The following is a 27,333-nucleotide window of genomic DNA, read 5'->3' on the forward strand; positions in this document are numbered from 1 at the left end:
GAAGCATCTGTTTTTTCATAATTTCTATTTTTCACCAAGAGAATTAGCTGATGTTCTTTGATACAAATTGTTCTCTGATCTGTTATGTGTTTGTGATGTTATTGTCCAGACTTAGTCAGAAGTTGTAATGCTCTATGACTGTTACTCATGTTTACTCAGTTTACTTTCACTTTAATCTATCAATCTTCTCAGCATGCGACTGAATTCTCAATTTCATTTAAACAATTTAATCTATCATGTTATTAGAATTTAGTAGTTGATAATGGTTTCAAATTTTGGCACAAGGCCATTAACTTTAGTGGTGACGAAGGGGAACTAAATCGATTACATCAGCTCCAGTGCTCATCTGGTACTTATTTTATCAACCCCAAAAGGATTAGAGGCACAGCCGACCTTGGTGGAATTTGAACTCAGAACATGAAATCAGAAGAAATTTCACTAAGCGTGCCTGGTGTGCTAATGATTCTACCAGCTTGCCACTTTGATTCAGAAGTTAATACTAAAAGTGCAATGTAATATGATATTTTGATAATTTTTGTCATTCATAATTTTCATTTACATCTGTTGAGGTATTACTTTGGGCGTCAGTCAAGAAGAGAAAGATTGTTTTTGTTGACTTTTCATTTTATTTGTCATAAGTTGAGATATTCTGAGAAATCTGTAACCTATTCTGATTTTTAGTTGTATATTATATCATATTACTTATCATAACTGAGCTTAAAAATGCTTAAGCATCTCTCAATCTGTGAATATGTGTGTTTGTTTGTGAGGCCACTATTGAGTATCACAAGTATGTCTTTTTAAATGAAGACTACCTCAGTTTATGTAGTTGAAGAGGTCTGATATCCATTTAGCCTTTGCATTATCTTTTACATATTGGAGACATGGAGTCCTTTATTTCATCTAAAACTACATAATGGACTATATGTGTCCAGCTCAATTTCCTTTAGCCTTTATAAATTTCACAACATACCATTTTTACACTTTTAGTTAGATTATGTTTTGGCCATGACTTTTACATAAATAAAGCCTCCTAGGTGGACAGACCTTTTGTTAAGATATGATTGGCATCATGCAATAGATGTGTGAACCATATGTTTTTTATAACAAGAACTGATAATCCTTGGTGGAGTATTTATATATTCTGTGTTACATATACATGCATATATGTTCATGTATATATCTTTATACATAAATGTGTTTGGGGTTACTCTAACTCCTCTCACACCATCCAACCGATTTTAATGATTTTTGGAACATAGGTAGATCATATACCTTGAAGTTAAAATAAGGCTGGAATTTTTCAAAAAACTTGATAATACTCAGTTGGCATCGATTTTTGAGAGCTCAATCAGGCATTTGAATGGAAATGCCCATAACGATGTTATTTTTCCTGCAGCTTTTGCATTGTTTGCCCAATTTTGATGAAAATAAGTTTTAAGAAATCAATAGGCCTTTTGTATGCAGTTACCCATAGGATTAATATTTTATACTGTAACTTTATTGTTGGTTTGGATTTCACCTTTCACTTTAATTTTTGTAAGTGGTTTTAAAGTGATTTTTTAGTTTTGATGCCTATACATTGGCTTACTATCCATCTACCTCTCATTATCCTTTTTCATTAAGTGCTAAAACCATTATGATCAGGTTTGTTCTCATATAATTCAAGTATTTAACTGCATTTGTATTATATTCCAACACATATTTGGCGACCTTAGTAATCATAACCTTATCAAAATTCAACATCATTATCATGTGGTTTGCATTTGCTTGCACATAACTATAAATAATATTTATCAAACCATCTTTCTCTGATCATTCTGTCCTTTCCTCAGTTCTTTGACAACAGTCATCTTCAAAGCAATCAGAATTATTTTATACTAGGTTTTCATTACTGTTTTACTGATTATCTCCAACACTAAAGATGATTTCTGCAAGAATCAAGTTATTCCTCTTTTAACTGTTTTCTTAAATTCTCTTGGTTATAATTTTGATTTGTTGATTAGCCTCAGACCAATGTTTGATGAAACAGACACTTCAGCTATCACCACCCTCTCTCTTTTCCTCAGATGTAATGTTATCAGAACTTCATTGTATACATTCTTTAATAAGTTGTGTTCGTCTTCAACAGACAACTCAAAGTAGTTGAAGGTGAATTGGCTGCTATTTCTACCTGGTTTAATGACTGTTTTGAGGTTGCCTTAGCATGTAGTCAGTAGTTCATAAGGAGGCAAACATTTATTGAATCAACCTCAGTGTATTACAAGAATTTGTTTTTATTGGTCCTTGAGAGGTAATACATAAAATTTATTCCAACACTGAACTTTAAACAACACAACAAAAAATTAACCTAAACTCTACCATTTTTGACAATTCTCTTCATCTGTTTTATTAGACATTTTAAGTTTATGGCTTCTTGTATTATTGATATACCCATTGTTTTAATCTCAGGTTAGCTCAGTAAGAGCTGATCTATAAACACAAATGTTTCAGTGATGGTGATCTCTGATATTTTTATTCAGTTATTGTGCATCTAGGACAAAATTATCTAGTGTGTTTTGTCATTTTTTAAAGTGGCAGAGTGTAATTTGAGGGAAACAGCTTAGGTAAATGAGGCCTTCTCTTAGAATGTGCCTGAAAGACAAGAAACTTAGCTAGAAATCACTCTTAGGGTAAGGATAATCCTGAGTCTGACAGTTCCTTTAATGACCCTAAATTAGTGTCCTATTGGGATATCTCATTTCATACTTTAATATACTTTTGTTTTCTAAGCCCATTTATATTTACAATTCTCTAAAGGGTCCAACTAGTTTTTAATTGATTCTTTTAATGTTCCTTTCATATCCACCCCATTGTGAAAAATAAAAGGAATAATAATCATTATTATTAATATTCTTTTTTCCTTTAGTTTTGGTAAATTCCTTTCCTTGTGGATTTTGATTGCAGTACATTGTTCTATACATTTATTGATTCATTTGTGCATTGAAAGTATTTCTCTTTTCATCTTTTGGGTCAAAATTGAAAGGTTAACAAACGTTAAGCATTATCTCTAAAGTGATATTAAATCTCTTGTCTTTAAAATCATTTCTCTGTCAGTTAGGTTTTGCTGTTAAATAAAATATCAGTTAAGTGCCATTTCACTTAAACTGATGTTACTTAACAATCTTTAAGAATTTGACTAAGACATGCGGACATACATACACAGTCGCACACTTTCCTGTTGATAAGGAAAATAATTTTTCAGTATATTGGACATAGATACTGTCTATGACTTCTCACCAGTCCACTGAAATTAATGGCAGCAGAATGAATTTAGGTAAGAAGTGAATTCAAGGGAAATGGTTGGGCATTGTGATTAGTACAATGGCTTGGAGGGTAAACACAAACTAAGTGATGAGAGAAGGGGATAAAGGTGTATGTCAGGTGGGCTTGGATAGAGATGGTATGCAACAAGCTAGCTGGGATCAGAGTGCCTTATAGTAACTGTAGGAGACAGCCTTTTCAAATGTGGGAGCAGTATAAATGGATAAAGGTGATTATAAGATTAACTTCTCAAAAGGTTCAGCTGGTCAAAAAGTTTCTTTCATTTCAATAACTTATGTTATTGAAGAATTTGATTCTTTATTTTGTACTAGCATTTCGTTGTTAGCATTGCTCAGGTTATTAATAAAATTCTCAAGCAATTTAAACTTTCATGGTGCATTAGCTTTTGAGCTAAGCATTCCTTCTACAAGTCATGACAAGTGTATGCAAATAGTTCCATTTATCAGACAAAATTGTTAACTTACAATATTCTGTATTTATTTATTTTTTTATTCTATGATGTTTCATTTCTCCGATATATTATTTTCTTGCTACAAAAATTCATCCCTAATACTGAATTCAGTTTAATTCTTGTAGAGTTTTCAAGAATTATAGGAACATAGTCATAATAGAATTGTAGAAATTTTATCATGAGTATGTGCCTACGGGTATTCAGTGAAAATGCAAATGATAGAAGTAACAAACATCACTATGAATCAATTATCCAGCATGTAATGCTGATATGGTTGTTAACTGTGTTGGTAATGATAAGGTGAAGTGTTAATTTAGCTAACAATAGTTTTTACTGAGGATCAGTAATCATAGCTCAGTATTTTCTGCAAGATAAATTATTTTCTTATTAAACAGTTGGTATTTAAGAACCAGAGTCAGCTTAAAGTTAAGTAGATAGAATTTTGTGTCTGAAAACTTTCCTCTATTCTGAGAAGTACCAGAATAAAAATAGTAGCAGTATTAAACTAATGTAGATTATATTGGTTAATATGGAAAGTAATAATAATAATAATAATAATAATAATAATATTAATTGATCTCTAAAGAAAGAAGTGGTATAAGTTCTTAGAATTGCATAATATAGGGTCAGGTGATCTGAATTGTTGGTTGGGTTTTGATGAGCTTCAAGAAAAAGCATTTTTTTTCCTTTTCTCAAAATATGAAGAGATAAAACATTGACTGAACGAGAGTAGAACTATATTAAGCTGATTCTGTAACTTGGAAATTACATATCACAATTTTACTAATTATAAATGGCTTAAAGTAGGATATAATATTCAGAATATTTTTCCCTATTTTCTTTTTTTTTTTTTTAATGAAATGAACGGATAAGATATTAAAAAAGAAAAAAATGATAGCCTTGATTTGCAGAAATCTATAGTCTCTCCATATTGATATATTGACCGATAGTATTGGTAGAAAATACAACTTTTGTTATATGACTTAACAACAGTTTTTATATAGAACATGCTCAAACAAGTATTTTCTTGTTCTAAGTTTGTTATGTATATAAGAGCAGATCTAACCCACTTTTGTTACTGCATTTTCATAAAGAAAATTAACATTAAAATTCATTAACATTAAAATGCTGTAAAATAAATATTGAACCAATATGTAAATAAAGAGATTGAATAAGACTTTGTCAGGAAAGATTCTAGTGTAAGAAATATATAGATAATAGTTGGCACTGTTGATGTGTGGGATGTTAGACATTATGATCATTTAGATGGGTGAAAGAAATTTTCTTTCCTTTTTTTTTTTGTTTTAGCAGTGCAGTATAGTATAAAATATGATATGTTTCAAAATAATGAAGATATTCCTTAATTCATTTTTGCTCTGTAGAAGGAAATATATACACAGGCATCAAATATATTTTGATTGTCAGCCAAGTCAATATCTTTAGCAGGATTGAACATGTTCAGAACTAACCATATGCAATTATCCTAACCACGTAGTTAGTATATGATAAAAAGAAGTTGGCTTGGGTATAGACTTAGATCATATTATGAACAGTGTAATATGAATAAGAATTTAAATAAAATGTTTTCTGTAAAATTTGCCAAGAATAGCAAAAAGACACTGAAAATATCTAGGTCAATACTTTTCTCATTTTCACTTTTGAAGAAACTGTTTAATAATTTATATTTTCACCTGTTCTGTAAAGTATTTTTTTTTAGTCTTTCTGTTTCAAATATCTTCATAAATTGCTTTTATTATTTTCCCCAACAGAAATATCAATTTCTATTTAACTTTGTGGAACTTTGTTTCTCTCTCTCTCTCTCTCTCTCTCTCTCTCTCACTTACACACACACACACATATTAATTCTTTTGTTTCAACAATTACTTTTGAACAAAATTTTGATGAAAATTGCTGGATAATAGTTGGAAGCCATGGTGTTTGGAAGTAAGTCTCTGTGTGTGTGTATGTGTGTATATATGTATGTGTGTGTGTTGAGAGAGAGAATCATGCACACACATGCATGCACACATACACACATCTATGTGTATGTGATGTGTGTATGAGAGAGAAAGAAAATGCCGATGACTGTTAGTCATACATCTCATTAAATTCATGCATGGGTGGGACGAGTTTTGCAACTATGGAGTCTTTATGCAATTGAAAGAATTATTGTAAATGTTGCATGACATTCCCTATACCGATTATTTAACAATTAATGGGGTGTAGAGCCTGTTGCCTGACAGGCTAAAAGAAAGGAAATAATATGCCTTGCTTAGGGACAAAACACAGTGCCCACAGTGTGGCTTGATTTCATCAATACTTCAGCTTCACACCTATTGTACTTCATCAAAGTCTCGGCACTTGTCACAAAGTCATCTATATGCTGGTGATATTAGTTTATAACATCACTGCTCTGCTGTCAGAAATACTTGTTAGTTTAAGTACAATTGTTTGTCTGACTTCAGTAGTCACTGAATTACCTTTTGACTACAAATTGGAATCTAATCTAATTCGAACCAACTTGTAATCAATCCTAATGTTCAACTGACATTGTGTTTACCATACCTAACTGAACTAAATCTATAATAAATGCTCTCAGCAAATGAAACATTCTTCCTTCTGATCTGGCCTTGTTTTTTAATTCTACTTCTGATTTGTTATTCCTATATAATTCACTCTAACAATGTTATTAATCATTGACTCAAACTATCATGACATTAAACCTTTTATCTTCTGCATTAATCAACTGAAAGGAAGTGGCATAAAAACTATAATGAAGCTTAAAAGTTTCAACTGAAGCTTAATGAAGTTTCTAAGTGTTATATGTATATTCATGCTTTTCTATATACCCAAACAAATGTTCATACACACACTCTCTCTCTCACACATACACACACGTAATTTTTTTTTTTTTTTGCATGTTGAAGTTGACTATTCCATTAGTTCAAGTATCACAGTTAGTAAGTATTCATGAGAAGGTGTGAAGAGCATTTCAAACAATAGCATATCCAAGAAAATTTGTAGAAAAAAATAACCCAACTATTTACTCAACATATATTGAATACTCTTTTTGTTGTAATACTTTTTGCAAGCATAATGTCATGTATGTGATATATGTTTATACCCAAGAATATCTGTATATGTGGGAAGTGGATGGGCAGATGGATGGATATGTTTATGTGTGTACAAAAATGCAAGCACAACTTTAAAAAGAGTGACTAACTGTGATAGATTTACTAGTATTTAAGTGCTTGTGAATTTTTCAGTTGTAAATTCAAATATTGGTGCACTGGAAATTAAATTTAGCTCTTTTCTTAGAACTGGGTGCTGCTACTAATAAAAATATCTTTCATCAGCACAAAACTACATGTTTGTTAGGAAAGAGTATAATTTACTGGATTTAATCTTGTCCATGCTGATATTTGTATTAAATCTGTAAATATCAAAGGAAAGCCTAACTCTGCTGGGATTTTGAAATAAGTATGTAACCAAAGTATTCAATTCTACTTCTTTAATATGAAACATTTGCTTGAAAGAAAAGCTAAGATACTCTTATATATGACTGGCATATTTTCTTCTTTGGTAGATTTGAATATAATCTCTACCTCAGAGTTGAAGGAACTATTCATCAATGTATCCAAGCATTGTAGCTTTCAATCACTTCTATTTTGAATTACACACTTGTAAGTGTATGTTTTGTAATTGTTCACCTTCAGATAGCCAATAGAAATTTCTTTTCTTTGTATCCAATATAAAATCAGATCTGCCAAATATTGAAATTATGATAAAAAGAAATAAAACAGAAGTTAGAGATGTTCCTCTATCTCCTCACAACAATCTTTCTCCTCTCTGGGAAATCAACTCCTGTGGACAATGCTTAAACTGAGTTGGTGCATTATAGTAAGAATTGGGTATTAAATGCGAAAGAGTGGCAGAAATGAGACAGAATTTGTTTGGATGCACACCATTAATGTATATATCATATATATTTGTGGAACTTTCCAATATACATATATATATAAAAGATATCTATGTGTGTATGTATATATATGTATATGTATGCACACATACATACACCAACATATATATGTAAATACATTACATACACGCACACACACACACACACACATATAGATACAAACATACAATATATATGTGTGTGTAGAAGAACACAAATGGGTTTATGGTTCACTACAGCTGTTTCAGATGCATTTTTATTGATGAAGAGTTTAATTATAATAATCACATCATAAAAAAAATATTTTTCATCAGGTGACTAAAATTTAGTTTGAATAAATGACAAGATGTAGAATGATCCTCTTTGTTAGCCATCATGAAAGAGAGTGAAAAATATATCAACAACTGTCTAAATTTAACTGGCTGTGATGGAAACACTCAGGGTAGAAGTCAGTGGGAAATAAAATCTTCATAAAACCCTATAAAAACTTTGTCTTCAAATGGGACTTGATAGATAGAGATAAAGAGATGAGGAAGACAGTGAGAAAAAAAAAGAGAAAATGTAAGGGGTAATTGTTCAGAGTGGTGACTTCAGAGAGAAGTCCTGTGATGCCTCATGTGCCTATAGTAGTAAGTACATGCATGATTAAACACACATACTCTCATATGTCATGCACTCACATACATACACATACTCAAACATATATATACACACATACACTGAAATACATATATATATATATATATATACATACACACACACACACAATATGAACATACATATACACAAATATGCAGAAAATTCTATTTATGTATACATATACACACAAAAGTGTGAACACACAACAATACAGACATTAAAGTAAGAGGTAAATATCATAATCAGGCATGTATAAGCAGCAGCAATAACAACACAAAGTAAAACAACAACAACAACAAAAACAATAATAATAAGTAGTATGTTAGATTGCATCTCGATATATCTCATAACTGGGCATCAGATAATAATAATGAGATGTATGGAGTTTAGGAGGAAAGAAATATATGAACCTTTAGCGCATAAATATACAAATAAAAACACAAATATACTTATTCACATTCTTTTGCTCACATTACGCATGTACACCCATATATATTTACTTATAGATAATAAATGTATTGTCTATATGCTAAATTAATATTCTTGCCATCATCTATGTTAAATATATAATTAGTTGGGTATGATATAATAGGCATTTAACAGATAAATGAAAAGATAAGATAACAGTTAGAACATGCCGTATAAGTTTAAAATTAGTATGTGAGGGAAATACAAATGAGAGAAAATCAGAGAGACTAAGAGGGTGTTGACATTGTGAGTGAAGTCATACATCATATTATGTCATTATAATGATTTTTAATAATAATAGAAACACTATAAGTGTTAGAGTATTAAAGAATTAGTGTTCAAGACAGGTAGGCTACATGGTATAACAGACGTTACCCAACAAGCTTAAAATGAATAGATATATGCCTAATGTCATGTAAGCATTTCATTTTAAGTTCCTGTGCCTTATTAAGCAGGTTACCTGGATATTTTAAGATCTCATATAATTTCGCACAGCACAGTGTACAACCATACATGCTATTTAAATATGGCAATGCCTTGCTCCAAGCAATTTCAAATTAAACATTACTATCCTTTAGTTACCACACTTTTTCTGCCAATCATGTAATGCAAGCTTTATTGTGATTTTTGAATGATGCAAGATGATTACACAATCTAGATTTGAATTTGCAAGATGTTGAGCCTATGAAGGTGAAGAGTTTTGTATCAGTTGTTACATTATACTTATAAACTATAGTCCTAGTTAAACAGGTATTATTAAGTGGACAGACATCCCTATTATAACAGTTGCACATTGTAGGGTTACCAGGTTATTAGGATTGTTGTTATTATATAAGCTAGGTGTAGCATTAAAACTAATTGAATGACTTGATTTAATAACATTACTATTATTGTTTACATTCCTATTATTGCTGACCCTAATGGGGTTAGTGCAGTCTGATTGAACATGTGTAGACCTATAATGTTCAATTACATCAGAATCATAGCAGTTGTCAACTACTGCTTTTGTACTGAAATCATTGTTAAAACTTATTTTCTCAGCATTGACTCCCCCAGTACTTTGCATTGGATTGTGAACTTACATCCTCATATGTATATGTATCTATAGAGATATGTATGAATGTTGTATATATATATGTATTTGCTAAACTCAACTGTTTCCTGGTGTCCTGAATGTTAAAATACCTTGATTCTAACAAATCCCACAACTGATTATGTGTTTCATGTTAGTGTGTTCTTCAGTGAACAGTAAACTGAGAGTGAGAGGTAGAGGTGGGGACAGAGAGAGAGAGGGAGACTTGGTGATCTGCTATTCCTCTATCCCATTGGAGGACTGTTGAAGCTATCATTGGTATGTCAGAAGACAAAATTATTTTATGGAAGGAAAGTTACTTATTGCTGTCATATAAGTAATACCTATCTTTTTTATGATGTGCATTCATCTGTCTAAGTATTAGTTATGCTTCCTTTATGATTTTGACTGGAATTGAAAGGATTGATATAAATTATTTGAAGGTCAAGAACTGAGTTTGCATTTTATATATTTTTTGTTTGCTTTGTAGTTTCAAACTTCATTAATACTTTCTGTTGGTCACTTTGACTAATACTTGAACAAAAATGATACTGTGACAGGATGACAAAGCAAGTTCATTGTCACATATATTGATGAAATGATAAAATAATTAAAACACCTCACCATTTCCTAGTGAATTCTGATATTAGTTTTTATTATCAGTATTAGATTACTGTGTCAATGATTAATATGGTTACAGCTTTTATGTATATAAGTATGTGTATGACAGGTTTGTATATTTTGCTCTCTCTCTCTCTCTCTATCTCTCCTATATATGTGCATGCATTCGTGTGTCTGTGTGTGTATGAATATATTTAACAGTATTTGGAAATAATATATATTTCCTACTTATTTACATTCAGTAATGTTTTGAATTCATTTTCAAATCAAACAAATTTTCTGTTGATTATTTTTCTACTTAATATTACAGTCAATTTTTTTCTCTATTGTTAATTATTAAATACTTTCTTTGTCGTAGTAAATACACTTTTCCATAGGTTATTTTTATTTGAATTTTAGTTGTTTTTTTTCTTTTTCAACATAACTTTAAAATTGCCTACAACATATTTAATCAACATTAGTGTAATTAACTTTGTCATGAAGGATAAAACCATAGAGAATTATTGATTATCTATTATGGCTACTGTTCTGATGACCCTTTCTTCTGAAGTGATAATAAATTAGTTATTAAACAATGTTTCAAGACTCCAACCAAGAATATCACCTCCATACGCTCATGACTCACACTCTATCATAGATTAGCACCAATATTTCCTTCAACATCAAGAAGTGGATTTCTCAAAATGCATTTCTTCTTGATTGAAACCTGTAGCAAGTGAAATATATAATCTACATCTTATATCTGCACACTTTCTCTAATCAGTGAAATAATAAAAAAAAAATCTGTGACTAATTTGTTCTTTCCCTCTCAGTACAACATAATAAATTTTATTAAACATTAATTTCTTCAGTAACTTGTAATCTCCTGACAAGCAGATACTATTTTGTAATTTCAGTCTGGGTGAAGGCAATTTAACATGTGTTAACCTAGATTTTACCCTCTGCTAAACATGGGCTGTGTCTAATCAAAAAGTATTAGTTAATTAATTTAATGTCTTATTTCATCTGTCTTTGTGTTCTGAGTTCAAATTCCATTGGGGTCAGCTTTGACTTTCATCCTTTCGGGGTTGATGAAAGAAGTACCAGTTGAGAACTGGGGTCAAAGAAATCAACTAGCCCTCACCCACAAAATTTCACATGTTGCACCTATAGTAGAAAAGATTATTATTATTATTATCATTATTATTACTTAGCCATAGAAAAGAGTCTCATTGTATTTAGTGTAAAAACATTAGTAGGATTGAGCTTATATATTTTACTCACCACATAAGTATTTCTAATTACCTTGTTGATGCTCTACTATGTAAATTAAATAAGTTAATACTTACTTAACTATTGTTTTTCATGTCTCTGTGTGAAATTAATCTTTGTGATTTATTGAATGATATAACACACACACACACACTCTCTCTCTCTCTCTGTTTATATATATATATATATATATATATATATATATACATATATATATATATATAGAGAGAAAGAGAGATTAACAGACAGCATATACAGATTCTGACATACATTTGTGTAAGAGTAAAGTTCCTTCCCAAGTCATGTCGATTCATAGGGGTAATTTCCATGGTGTATATATTCCCTACCTGGACAGGACACCAATCCATCATGGCATTACTCATTTTTGCCAGCTGGGTGGACTGGAGCAACTTGAAATGAAGCGTTTTACTCAAGAACACATGTCACCTGGACCAGGAATCAAAACCACAATCTTATGATCATGAGTCCAACACCCTAACCACTAACCACTGTGCCTCCATCTGTTGATGCATTCTAAATAAATGGTGAAAACCCAAAGGCAACAAACTTCATTATCAGTCCTGAATATTTATCAAAAACAGAACTTTATGCATTCAGAGCAGCGAAATTTTCAATACTACTTTAGGTTTCTTAAATTTCTTATTTTATAGTTGATTACTACAACTTTTCTAAAGCTTAACTTTCTGAAACTGTAATACAAAGCTGGTTTCCAATTGCATGTTGCCTAGTGAACGATAATAAATTATTTTCTGCTTTATCTGAACTAAGTTATTCAATTTCATTTTGTATCATTCTATCAGTATCTCTTCCTAATATTTAAGTATATATATAAGGCTGGCAGAATCATTAGCTTGTTAGGTAAAATGCTTAGTGGCATTTCATTTGTCTTTACGTTCCAAGTTCAAATTCTGCTGAAGTCAACTTTGCATTTCATTTTTTTTTGGCGGGTGGTGGGTCATTAAAATAAGTACCAGTTGAACACTGGGGTTGATGTTATTGACTTATCCCCTTCCTTGAAATTGTTGGTCTTGTACCAAAATTTGAAATCAGTATCTAAGGTTAAGCATGTATGTATGTTGTAGTAAGTGCATACATGGCTGTACTGTTGTGAAGTTTGCTTCCCAACTATGCGCTCTTGGTTCAGTCCCACTGCACAGCACCTTGGGCAACTGTCTTCTACTATACCCCTAGGCCATTCAAAGCCTAGTGAGTGCATTTGATAGACTAAAACTGAAAGATGCCTGTTGTATGTGTGTGTGTTTACCCTTCTTGAGACACCACATGATGGTTATAAATGAGCATCAACATCATACAAAAGAGGTGAGGTTGTTTATTTCCAGTCTTCTATGAGAAACATATCTAGCTATGGTTACATATTACCTTGTTTGGAAACTGGTTAGGAGTGGTCTTAGATTCTATGTGATTTATGCAAGCATGGAAAAGTGGATACTGAATGATCACACCTACATGCATGGTTATATACATATAGATATATCTTTCAATACATCTCAACGCTTCTAAAGCAAACTTTGTTGACTTTCAATGTAAGCTGAATTTAACATATAGATATGTAATTAATATATTCACTATATCAAGGGTTCTCAAATTTTTTTGTTGAGTATACTCCTTCATCATTGGCATACCTCATGTGAATAATACAGCATAAAATGCCTGGATATCATAGAACAGATATCTATTATTAGTATTAATCTAATTTAATTCAAATAGTTCAAATTGCAGCATAGTCAACTTTGCTTCTCTTCCTTCCAGAGTTTATAAAATATCAGTCAAGTTCTGGGTTCAATATACTCACCTGTTTTTTCTTTCATATTTCTTAACTTGTACCTATGTAAGAAATCAATTTCATTTACTTTAATATTACATTTTTAAGGAGGTGGAATAGCATGACTCTCCTTAATGAAGTTTCAGAGAAGCACATTGACACATCATTGTTAACTGACAGTTGTTCACAAAATTTGTTTTCAGTTATAAACATCACTGAAAACCTTTATTCACAGTGATAAGAGGACATAAATAACAAAATTTCTCCATATATTTTCTAGACTCAAGTTGTATTTCATTGGTTGTGATTACTTAATAATTCCAGTGTTTTTAACAAAACTGCAAGTACTCTTGCATTTTCTCTTGCATACCTTTATGGCTTTGAGAATCCTATGCTATCATCATCATCATTCATTTAGCGTCCGTTTTCCATGCTAGCATGGGTTGGACGGTTCAACTGGGGTCTGGGGAGCCCGAAGGCTATATGTTATAGATATATTTCCAGAAATGTTGTTAAACTTTGTTCCCAGAGAAATATTGTTTTTTTGTCTATTTCTCTTACCTAAATAGTCAAGTATTTAAAACAAATATTTGCATTAAAATGGTAATTAACTTATTGGTTCATTGGAGCCCCTTTGAGATTATATATCCATTTATGTTATTGTTAATGAATGTATGTAAAAATAAAAAAAACAAAACCATATAAATTTAACAAAGAAGGAACTTAAAAAGGCCCAAACTATTAAACTAGGCAAGGTATATTGACTGCAGAATAGACATCTTAATGATTAGTCTAATTATTGCTTTGTAAATAATTTGGTTTGTAGTGAACGTAAATGAAATAACTATTTGCAATTATTTCATTCATATTCATTTAGCAGTAATTTTTATCATTAGAGCATTAATTTTCTCCTTAGTCACACTCATAGTATCTAAGAAAAATAATGTATTAACAATTTTGTTTCTATTAATGATTATTCCATTTATTTTTCTTACATAGAGAAGAAAAAATAAGCAAACAATATCTGCTTCATGTTGAATTTTAATCAGTAACCTCAAGTGATCATCTCATTCCCACATAAACAGTACTGCTTTCCTCAGAAACCCATTGGCATTAGTACAGCTCGTGATCATCATGCATAGTAAACCACCAACAAATTTGGCACCATACAAATTAGCATAATATGGCAGTTATCCAAATATCCCAGCTTCTTCTGGACTGAGGATGTTAGATTATTTATCAAATTCTTGTATAATCCTTCATTTTGAAACATATATTGAGTGTTGACATTTTACAATACTCTCCTAGCTAGCTACTTGGTATGTTTCAAGATGTGTTGCCAGTCTTTGACAGTTGCTGTAAAAGCTATTGTTCTTCTTTCAGTCAATTTGTTGTGGTATTGAAAAGATTAATGGGGAAATAAACACTGTTTTCTTTTCACTATATTCTATTATATTTTCATTAATTGCAAGCAACAACTGGACAATTCAGCAGGCTATATTGGACAACTAGCTGTTTGCCTGGTGGCTTGTGTCTTTTCACTGTTTCCATATTGAGACTGTGGTATTTCCAATAACATGATGTATCTTACTGTAAGCAGCTCTATAGTGAGAAAATTTAACTGTTGCAAGCAGTAACATAATTGTAAAATTAAGGAATGTTTCCCTCAGTTTTCAATATTTACACCTAAATGATGGTGATGATGATGATGATGATGAAAACAGCTTCAGAAGGCAGAGTTACCTTTTTAAGTTACATGTTTTTCAAGAATGATATAAGCTTTGAAGAAATTGTAACAAAATCATAAAAGACATATTTTGCATTTCTCTGGAAAGAACCTTACATGCTAAAATGTGGGATTAATCTTAACACACAAGTATAAACTATAAACTGGCACTGAAATGTTTATGCATATTGTACAATTAGCATAAGCAGAAACATATCTTATATTTCAACCTGAAGAATCAATTCTCATTCTCACACTCACTCACTTACTCTTTCTCTTTCACACATACACACACACACTCTTTCTCTCTCTCATATGTATACACAGAAGCCATTTATTATAATTACAGTTGATGCAATCAAATAGTTATTATTATCGGAATTCATGGGTCCCTAACATATTCAGCATATAGTTATGCTTTCTGTTGTTATTGTCTGATCATCACTATCATTATTGAAAAGGCTCCATTCCATAGTGATCAAAATGTCTTCAACAGGGTATGTAGTGAACTAGTTAAGACCAATCTGTATTGATAAGAAAGTTTCTATTTTGTATCTTTTAAACATTTTTTCCCATAATAGTTTGTACTAATTAGCTGTTAACATTATCCTATGACCTTACATATGCATACAAAAGACAAAACTGCTTTTCTTTTCTCTTTCCAAAAGATGCTTGAATTTTATAAAATTAATGATTGTTTCAGCTTTAGGTGGCCTTGATTTTTTAAGTAAGCATTCATGCATATTTGTTGATTCACAAAAATACATATAATCATATTCCTGTACATCCCTTGTTATTTGTCATATTTCTAATATAGTTTGTAATCTAGCATTGCAGATTTTTGCACTTTCAATACCACTGCATTTATTTTGAGAGCATCATCTCATCCACTTGGAAATAACCTAGTCAGCCCCTCGGATGTTGTTTATTCACAATCTTATATTTCATTACACGCTTTCCAAGATATCTGCATTGCTATTCTGAAGAAACATTTGAATTGCTTTCCTGATTTAAGATCTTTGGATTAAGAGGTTTATTTGCTCTAATGCCAGTTACACATCCTATTGTGCATCATATTCTTGTCGTCTCATTAAACTATTTCCTCAGTCAGTACTGACTGGTGAATTCAAATGGAGCTAATTTCAAAATTCATTGGAGAATTCAGAATAAAACCATCTAATTCAAACTGTTTTCTGTCATTTCAATGTATAATTGCAATAATTGGACACTATATACACACATACACACACACACACACACACACACACACACACACACACGCACATACATTCATTTACTCACTCACATGGTTGCATGCATCACATGCTTTATCTCTTCATTCTTCAGTATTGTATGACTACTTACTTTTGGCAATTGAATCAAGTGTTGATTAGACATGCATTGTGAACATAGCAAATAGAATGCTTTCTTGTTTTGATAACGATGTTACTTTATAATACAAAGATGTTAAAAACATAATGAACATTGGTTGTAAATAGGTAACTTATTTTGAAGAACACATGATACCAATATTAAGAACATGCCTTGGGAGATGCAGCAATAAAAAATTTTACAACCTTGTGTGCCTTTGTTGATGAAAAACAAAAAAAAAAAATTGAGTCCTAGTTTAAAAAGGAGAAACAGAGAAGTAAAATGCACTGGTTGTTTGAATTCAAAATAATTTGTGGATAGAACTGTAAAGAGTAGATTATTATTATTATTATTATTATTATTATTATTATTATCATTATTATTGTGGTGGTGAGCTGCATAACTGTTAGTGCATCAGACAAAATGCTTTGCAGCATTTCTCCTGAAAGTGTACTTCCTGAGTTCAAATCCCACAAAGGTCAACTTCGCTTTTCATCCCTTCAAGTTTGACAAAGTACCAGTCATGTACTAGGGTCTATTAATTGACTAACAACCTTCTCTCCTAAAACTGTTGACCTTTTACCAAAATTTGAAACAATTGTTATTTTTTTAATTACTACTACTACAACAAATGCAACTGCTGTTGTTGTTGTTGTTAAGCAACAAGACGGGTAAGGGTGATTAGGTGATGGTCTATCTCTTAGGGGTGGGAAACCTCTGAACTTGGTGGAAAAAAAAAAGACTTTGGTTGTCTTGTAGTCAAGGGCTCTTCATTGATGCCCGACACCACTGGGAGGTAGCCCTCGAAGTCGTTGGAAATGGAGATCTCCAGGTCCAAATTCTTGAACGGCTGCTACTGCTGTTGTTTTTGTTACTAGTATATTGGCCAGTATATTCAGTTACTGACTAAAGTGTTAATTGATATCACAAACTGATCAGAATAGATGATATGTATTAGTAAAAAATACTTCAAGACTTCTATGGCTTAGTATTGAAAATGTTGAAGTTAGACTGAAGCTGAGCAAGTTGTAAACACTGTCGACATAATTACCTTATCTTTCATGTAAGAAAAGTTAAACCTATGTGCTTGTTATATAAAGTATAGTCTGTTTTATAATAGGTTGGGACAGTGATAAATGGTAAGATGTTGTTTCTCAGATCATAGTAATGATGCTTTGATAATATTCAATTGTCTATCTTATCATTAACAATACTTTTCTTTTTATGGAATAGTGTGTCTAATTTTAGGTTAATTGTTAATTTGAAGATTCACTCAATAGTTTATGATTTCAATTCAGTTATATTGTCAATTGGTTTACAAGCATAATTAAAGAGAATTAGATACTGACATCAAAATCTTTCATTGATTCTTCATTAATATTCATACAGTTGGAGGACAGTGTCTTGCTCCAGTGACATAATGTACATAGCAGGCCATTTATTCATACAAGCTGTAAGTTAAGAACTACCAAGAGATAAAAAAAATATTGCTTTATTTTCAAAGGGTGGTGGCTTGCAGAATTGGTAGAACGATAGGCAAATGCTTGTAACATTTGGTTATACTCCTTTATTCTTTTATTGCTTTACTTGTTTTAGTCATTTGGCTGTGACCATGCTGGAGCACTATCTTAAGGGGTTTTAGTTGAAGAAATCGACCCTAGGACTTTTTCTTTGTAAGCTTAGTACTTATTCTATCAGTCTATTTTGCTGAATCGCTAATCTATGGGGACATAAACTCACCAACATTGGTTGTCAAGCAATAGCAGGGGTATGAACATACTCTCTCTCTCTCACACACACACACACACACACATATATACAGGATGGGCTTCTTTCAGTTTCTATCTACCAAATTCACTCACAAGACTTTGGTCAGCCCAAGGCTAAGGTGCCATGCAGTGGGACTGAACCCAGAACCATGTGGTCGAGAAGCAAGTTTCTTACCACACAGCCATGCTTGCACCTATGTTAAGGTTTCAAGGTCTATCAGAATCAACTTTGTTTCAATCCCCTTGTGTTTAATAAAAGAAGTATTAGTCACACTTACCCCTAAGATATGTCACCTTTTACTTATTTTAGATTATCATTTTTATAAAGCGAAAAATTCATGTTGCATCAGCCATATTTCTTTATTTATACAAATTGTTTGTTTAATGAATACCATACAGTGTTTGGTTCATTGCTACATTTCTTTATCCCATTTTGTTTAATGTATTCAAAAGAATTATTCCTTTTACTAGCTGATAATTTCACAGTTATGCTCTGTGTCTATGAATGGATGGATGCTTGAACAATATCTGACCACCTTCATGTACATAATTATTAAACTAGTCACAATGTTTCATTTGTAAAAAGGTATTGCTGTCTGATTCTCGGAACTGAAATGTAGACTTCAGTAACATTTAGAAACTTGATGATCTAAAGTGGGTATCTCCAACTAGCATGTTGTGGACCAGTACTGGGCAGGGATTGTTTAGTTCTGGGTCACACAGAAAGAATAAATTTTTAAAGTTAATTTCTATTTCATTGAATTTCACATTCTGCTGGGTATTTTTTGCATTATGTATATTTTATATATGTAATAATTGAATTATATATCATGCACTTTATTGTATTTTGTTATGCACTTGCTCCCCCTGTATGTAGAAAAACTGACTTGCCTGAAACTGTACAGTAGTGCAAAGAAATGTTAGGGAACACTGATCTAAAGCATTTAATTCAAATCAATTCCTGTCTGCATCACATAAATTAACAAACTATATAATGCTTCTGTATAGTGCAGTGAGCACCATAGAAGAGAAGGCAAACAGAGTTTGTGGACTGGTTTTTGTTTCCAGACTAGCAAATTTATTTCACTTTACAAAAGCAATTCCCATTCCTTCGTCATCCCCAAAAGACTAATCCACTAATGCCATACTCCAAAACAGTTTTAAAGTTCAAATGTCACTATTTATCAGGTTTTAAAATGAAATATTGATTGGTTGAAAAAAAATTTGATTATATACATACTTTTATGTGTATACATACTTTTATGTATATACATATTTTTATGTATATACATACTTTTATGTATATGTGTGTGTGTATGTATAAAAAGAAAGATATATATATACACCCATACATAAATAAATGCATACATACTTATTTGTATGTATATATATTTGTTCTGTCAGTTTATATATATTGGTTCTTTTTTCTCCTTTTCTAGGATTCACAATCTGGATTACCACTGTCATGTGCTGACACTTTCTATTGTGATAGTCCTGAAAAGTACATAACTGAACAAATAGTAAGTTGAGATTCAATATTTTGCAAGTAATTCTTTCCTTTTTCTTTTTTTTTCTTCTTCTTCCAATCTTCATGTAATCCTAAAATATGTATAACTGTATGTATTTTAAATCTTGCTGGGTTCAAATTTGACTTTCTTTCTCCTAGGGTTAATTAAATAGAGCAACCCTCCCCTCAAAAACTGATGGCTCTGTGCCAAAATTTGAAACCATTAATGCTATTGTTATTATTGCACTTGCCTTTGGTGTCCAGAGAGATCTTGGACAGTGGGGTTCCTCCTTTATCCCTAGAGGTCATCCTGTATCAGAATTACATCTTATCATCCTTCCATTTTTTTAACCTTTTGTATACTATGTATATCTCCCTTCCTTTTTATTGTATACCATGAATACTTATTCTTTTATGTTGTTTATTTATTTTATCATTTCATTGTATGTAACACCCCCCCCCTGACACACACACTTTGTGTCTGCCTTTGTATTGTCCCCCTCATCCTGCATCCTGGTGGCAAATAAATGAAATCATTGTTATTTATTATTATTATTGAATGAGAGAGTAGCACACACCATCTAAGTGATGCTGGGCTATAGATATGAAGTCCTATATACCCATCATGATTACTTGTCTGACAAGAGTACACCAGGCACATGCACCATAACAAAATGTGCATAACATGGTGATCTCATACCAAGGTAAACAGCACAAGATCTTACAGGTGAGGCCCAGTTAGAATTTTATTCACATCAAGTAGCCCATCCTGCTCAAAAGGTCCCTGTGAATAAAGGTTGTTTAAGGATGATGAACAAAACGTCCATGTTAACTGAGGTCAATTATTCAAACCCTCCAAAATTCATCTTAACATATAACTATGATGCACCCCACTATTCTTGCTTATGATCAGAGAAGCACACTAAGGGACATGCTCAACTAGTTAAGGTCTAGTAAATGATAAGTAAATCTGAGGCATTCAGCAGAATATTTGCTGTTGCCCATCTTTTACACTAAGAAAAAAACATGATAACACTTCCAATCAGTTAAGATCTAAAGCCATGAGAGCCACTACTTAGCATTGCGTTAGAGAATTTATTATTATCATTATTATTATTATTATTATTATTATGGCGAGCTGGCAGAATTGCTAGCATACTGGGCAAAATGCTTAATGGTATTTCACATGTTACTATATTCTGGGTTCAAATTCAACCAATGTTGACTTTGCCTTTCATCTTTTTGGGGTCAATAAATTAAGTACCAGTGAAATACTGGGATCGATGAGATCAACTAGTCTCCTCCCACTATATTTCAGGCCTTGTACCTATAATAAAAAGGATTGTTATTATTATTTTCATTAGTATCTTCTTACAATTCTGTTTCAATTACTTGCCAAGTGTCTTCCTGATACCCAGGGTATATTATTATTATCATTATTTCTCACCTAAACCTCTCATTTAAATATATAAAATGTTATAACAAACTCAGATTCACAGACTTGCACACACACATATACACATTTAATGGCTGATATAGAACAAATATAGTTTGTCACATCTAAGCATAATGTTGACTGAGGTTTGACAAGCACACAGTTCATGTTTTCCAAGAGGCTATTCACATAGTAGAAGGATCTATTTAATTTGTAAACATTGTTTGTAGACAAGCTGCATTTCTTTCATGTAAGAAAATATAGACCTCTGTGTTCAAGATAAGAGAACACAGAATATGTCATTGATCTTGAATTCAGAATTCAAAGAAAGAAAAAGATTTAACTGACATTGTAATAAATGGTTTTTCAGAAAGAGAAGATAAAACTGAAATTGTAATGAAGTCCAGAAATAATTAAAGAAACATCAGCTATTAAATATAACTTAGATACTTTCTTTGTAGTTAAGTTTGTGATGAGAATAATTTATTACACTTAAAAGAAAGTCATTCTTTTATACGTACGATATGCGAATTTCATAAGAAGACCAGATCGAAGTATTATGAATGATATATGATAGATGGGCGATGAAAAAGTTTGAGAAAGCTAGAAAGTTTGAGAAAATGAAAGAGTTTGAAAAGCTTGATGTCATTTGAATCACGAAGAAATAACTTAGGAATGAATATTCATAGGATTTAACTCAACTAATTAAAAAATTTGAACATGGGGTGTGTAATACTCATTTTCATGAGAAAATGAAACAGAAAAAGTTACAAAATATAATATCACTAAGAAATAGATGTCTTCCAGAGATTTAACATGATAGTTAAGGGGACAAGTTTTAGCATATGTATTAGCTTCATGCTTGAAAAAGGTTGCAAAGGAGTCTTAATAGTTTGGGTGCTAGACATTCATCAGTAGCAAAATATAGAAGAAATGTATAGGGGGAGAGAAAAAGTGGCTGGACAAATAAAAAAATGACAAGTGAAGAGCTTATGAACCAGGTGGGAAATCAGTTATATGGAGGGAGGGGTTAAGGGAGGAGGGTAAGTGGTGTGCATTCATGCATAGGAGTGTATTCATGTATTGAGATGACATAGGAAGTGAAATGTGTGTGTGTGTGTGTGTGTATTAGTCCAAGTGTCCATGAGGAAAAATACTCCTCCAGTACTGTTCTGACCTTATCTACAGAATTCATATTTTTTCCACCCAAATGATTTTGAAGACTGCAGAATAGATGATAATCAGATGGGGCAATGTCTGGCGAATATGGTTGGTGGGGCATCATTTCCCATTCAAACTGCTCCAGCCTTTGGAATGTCATCCTCATTGTATGTGGCCAAGCATTACCCTGATGGAAGAACACCTTCCGTCTTGAAACCAAAGATAGTCCTTTTCTGATGGCATGAAGGTGGTAATGAATGGTTGAATGGCCAAATCAAAGCTTCTCAGCTAGTTCCTCAACAGTTACGATGGGATTTTGTTCCACCAGGGTTTGTAGGACATCCCTGTTGAGCTCTACAGATCTTCCAGGATGAGGCTCGACTTCTAGGCTGTAGTTTCCGGCTCAGAATTTCTGGAACCGCTGTTGACACTGGCTTACACTTATTATCCTATCCCCATATATTGCATTAATATTCCTCGCTCATTCCATTGCATTGTTGCTTTTATTGAACTCATAGAGCAAAATATGCCGAATATGTCCTCCTTTGTCACTTCCATTATATCTTTGAAAAAATAACTGTTAAAGTCGAACTGCACCCTTCGAAACTTACACTAAGAATAAGGACAAGGTAAAATTATCACCTGCTTTTATAGCAAGTTGATTCAAGTAGTTTATCTCTCTCTGACTTTTTGTTCATGCAATTGGAAAGAACTGCATTATTTATGGGATAACTGAATACATATATTGGTCCTTCTGACATTAAGTTTTCTTTTTACCACACAAGATGTGTGACTGTTGAGTGGTACTGTGATATTCATTTCATGTGCAAAGCCAGATATGTAGAAGTCTTCCCTTATTACTTTTATATCTACCCTGAGTACCATCTCTTGTGGATCCATAACTATGAGTCATCCTACTAATTCGATTTATTTGAATTATACAGGTCATAGCATTACAGTATCTCCTATAAACAGTGGCTAATGTTATCAATGCCCAACCACTTTAATTCAACTCAGTGTTGCAAGGGTGAATAAATAAATGAATGAAAAAAAAAAAATAGTTGCCTAAAAAAAATAGCAATGAAAGATACAAAAAAAATTATTGCGAGCTTGCCTATCCTCACTCACTACCGCACACACACACACACACACGTAAGCAACATGCACAGATACTATCTCATACACACTCACACATTCACCTCACTGACCACTGATAATGGTAAATAGATAAAGAGGAATCAAAAGAAAAATAAAATAAAAGGGAAATAAAAAAAAACTAAAGAGGAATGAGGGGTTTATTGAGATTGTTAAAAACTAACAAGAGTAAATCAACGATTATTTGACTAGGTTAACTTATGTGCACTTTTATCTATGTGATATCCTGTTAAAAATACATATATGTGGAAAGTACTTGAATACTTCTGTAAAAGAATGCACGCATTTCAAAGCTAATTTGTTATAGTGATTTTTTAAAATTTCCTCTTTATTTACCCTTTATTTCCTCTTTCTTTTGATCCTTCTTTATCTATGTATGCCAGAGTAAACATGTGTGTGGTGTGTATGTAGTTGGAGGTGGTAGTCAAATGTGCAGGAGATTATATATATATGTGTGTGTGTGTGTGTGTAGTGAGAGAAGGAAAAATGAGAGAGTGTTGATGTGGTGGAGAATCTGCAAGAGTTAAGTGTATGAAAGTGTAGTGCTGGTGACACAGAGACTTGAGAAGATTTTGAGGAGACTGAGAAGCCATGGGAGGAAGGTCAGTGAAAGGAAGAGAAGCAGGAGTATTTCATGGATGTGAGTTGGGGGAGAGGGGAGGAGGGCAGCAGCAAGAACACTCCATTTCATTATTACATTTTAGCATTATCTCTACCATGTTTGCAAAGTGCAGGTCTTTACCAGAACTGCATGCAGTCTCTAAATTTACCTTTTGTGAGGCTTAGCAACTTGAAATATATATATATAGGCATACATATATGATATGTATGTATACATACATGAAGTGGCAACTGATCAAAGTATGTTGAGCCCCACGGAGGAGCTGATGAATGACAGAGGTAATTAGTGATATGTTGTAATTTCCTAACTCCTTCTGTGCTATCAGTTAGACCTCTCCTTGGAACAACTTTCTTTTGTCCCCCATCCTGCATTACTGCTCTTTTCCCTTGCCATTTTATTTTGTCTACTGAACATCCCTACTCCTTGAAGTCCATCTCATATCTGATTTCAATACCCACACTGTCTTTCTTTCTCACTTACTGTACATCTCTCTCTCTCTCTCTCTCTCTCTCTCTCTCTCTCCACCCACCGCACAAACTATACAGCTTCCTATTTCTCATTTATATACAGTTTTATTATACTGTTGCTCTTGATCCCAATTTCATTTGTACTGTCATTTATCCCCTCCTCCTCCTTGACCAATTCCATTTCCTTCACCTTCCACCCAGGCTGATATTCACCATTGATCACACCTCCTCTCCTGTTCATTATCTGCATTCTCCTCTATCTTCATCTTTTCATCATGTTGATCTCCTTTCACGCTCTCTCACTGATCATCTCACCCTTTTTTGATTCTCTCTCCAAGTTCTCTTCTTTTCTTATGTGGCAATGCACTCACACCTCAACACCACCATCTCTTTTCTCTTGTTCCAGCTGGGGGTTGCCATGCAAGATCCATGGTGATCTCACTAGTACAAGTGCCATAAAAAAGGCACCTAGTATGCTCTGCAAAGTGTTTGGTATTATGAAGGGTATCTCATCATAGAAACCATGTCAAAGCAGACACTAAAGCATGATGCAGTCCTCTGCCTCATCAGATCCTATTGACATGCAAAATGGACGTTAAATGATAACCATGTATATATCTATATATACATACGTACACACACACATACACACCTACATATGCACACATACACATATATACACACATATATTCATATATATATATATATACACACATTCATATATATATATATATATATATATATTAGGGAATAAATCCAAATTTACAGGGAAAAAATCAGATTTAGGATTAAATCCAATTTTATAGTAAAATATTATAAAATATTATTAGAGACAAAACCACTATTTTGCAAAACAAACGAGGAAAGACTTAATCAGTACATAAAATTTTAATAAATAGTCAAAAAAACCGCCACTACAATTGTTTCTTGTCTTGATCGACAATCTTCAGGTGGACTTCCAATTTACAAGTCAGTTTCATATGAAACTGACTTGTAAATTGGAAGTCCACCTGAAGATTGTCGATCAAGACAAGAAACAATTGTAGTGGCGGTTTTTTTGACTATTTATTAAAATTTTATGTACTGATTAAGTCTTTCCTTGTTTGTTTTGCAAAATAGTGGTTTTGTCTCTAATAATATTTTATATATATATATATATATATATATATATATAAACTACAAACACACATTCATATATATATATATATATATATATATATATATAAACTACAGACACACATTCATCTCTCTCTATATAAACGGCAGTTTGTCTGTGTGTGTTTCTGTGTGTCTGTTTGGTTGTACCCTCACCCTGACCACGGCTTTCAACCGATTCTGATGAAACTTGACACACACATAGCCCAATGTCATAATTCAAAACTAACGCAGCGAAAATTTTGAAAAGTTCCCCCAGTTCTGAAAAAAATCGATAAATTCGACATGGGGTCGAGAATCAGAAACACAAACAACAGACTGTCTAGGGGACGCAACTCGACCTTTTTAACTCTCAAAAAATATTTACCATCATTTTTTTTCCATTTTTTGGCTATAACTCTCTAAAAATGCTTTATAGTTATTTCCCTTACAAACCTGAGCAACGCCAGGCGATACTGCTAGTATATATATACAACTGCATGTAGACTGTTTGTGATATTTCCTTATTTTCCCTTCTGTCTCTCTGGACTTAGTTGTTTCTGATGAAGAGCTATGCTCGAAATATTACGAACAACTCTCTCCCTTCACCAAGTGTCCAATTAATATATCTCTTGTGCACATTTTCACACTTGTTTTTTTCTTTTTTACCCTGCTTTTAATTGTTTGTTTATTTGAATTATATATATTATATATATATATATATATATATATTATATATATATATATATATATATTATATATATATATATTATATATATATATACACACATACACTTGTGTGTGTATGTGTGTATATATATGTGTATATATACGGATATATATGGGTGTGTGTGTTCATACATACACCTACGCATCCCTTTCATATCAAGATTGAATGCTTTATGGTCTTTGTTTTTATAATTTGTATTAATAGAATGTTGCAGGAAATCTGTAATTTTGGTTTTGCTGTACAGTTTGCAAAAACACAATTTCAGTATATTTCCTGCCTATATTAATTATCTATTTATTTTCTTCTTTCTCAATTTGTGGGAATTTTTTTTTTTTCATTTCCACTTTAAACATTTTTTAAAACACAATATGATCAAAATTTTCTCTTAATTGTTAAGTATCATGAGCATATTTTATTATGTTATGCTTGATATGAAACAATAATCTATTTACAATTATTGCCTGTCAATTGTTTATGCAAAATGGATTAGTTCAGTTGATAATGAATTTTCCTTTTATAATTTTCTATTTACCTTTTCCAATTTACTCCTCACTAGTGTATAATATTTGGAAGCTGTATATGCAGTGCTAGATATTGTGTGTGTGTGATGAATTTTAGTGTTTTATATCATGCAAGAGGTTGTGGAAAGTCTCCTATGTTGATTTGTT

At 32.1% G+C, this 27,333-nt stretch overlaps 1 protein-coding gene across 3 annotated transcripts in view; it reads left to right on the plus strand.

Annotated features, from left to right (window-relative positions):
• LOC115209230 overlaps positions 1–27,333 on the plus strand; it is a 417,183-nt gene that overhangs the window by 70,745 nt on the left and 319,105 nt on the right. For all 3 annotated transcript variants that reach the window (XM_036501257.1, XM_036501255.1, XM_036501256.1), the window contains exon 2: positions 19,894–19,974. The gene's annotated coding sequence lies outside the window, so the exon portion shown is untranslated. The remainder of the gene's footprint in view (positions 1–19,893; positions 19,975–27,333) is intronic.

The sequence above is a fragment of the Octopus sinensis genome, linkage group LG3, assembly GCF_006345805.1.
Source record: "Octopus sinensis linkage group LG3, ASM634580v1, whole genome shotgun sequence".
NCBI classification, from domain to species: Eukaryota; Metazoa; Mollusca; class Cephalopoda; order Octopoda; family Octopodidae; genus Octopus; species Octopus sinensis.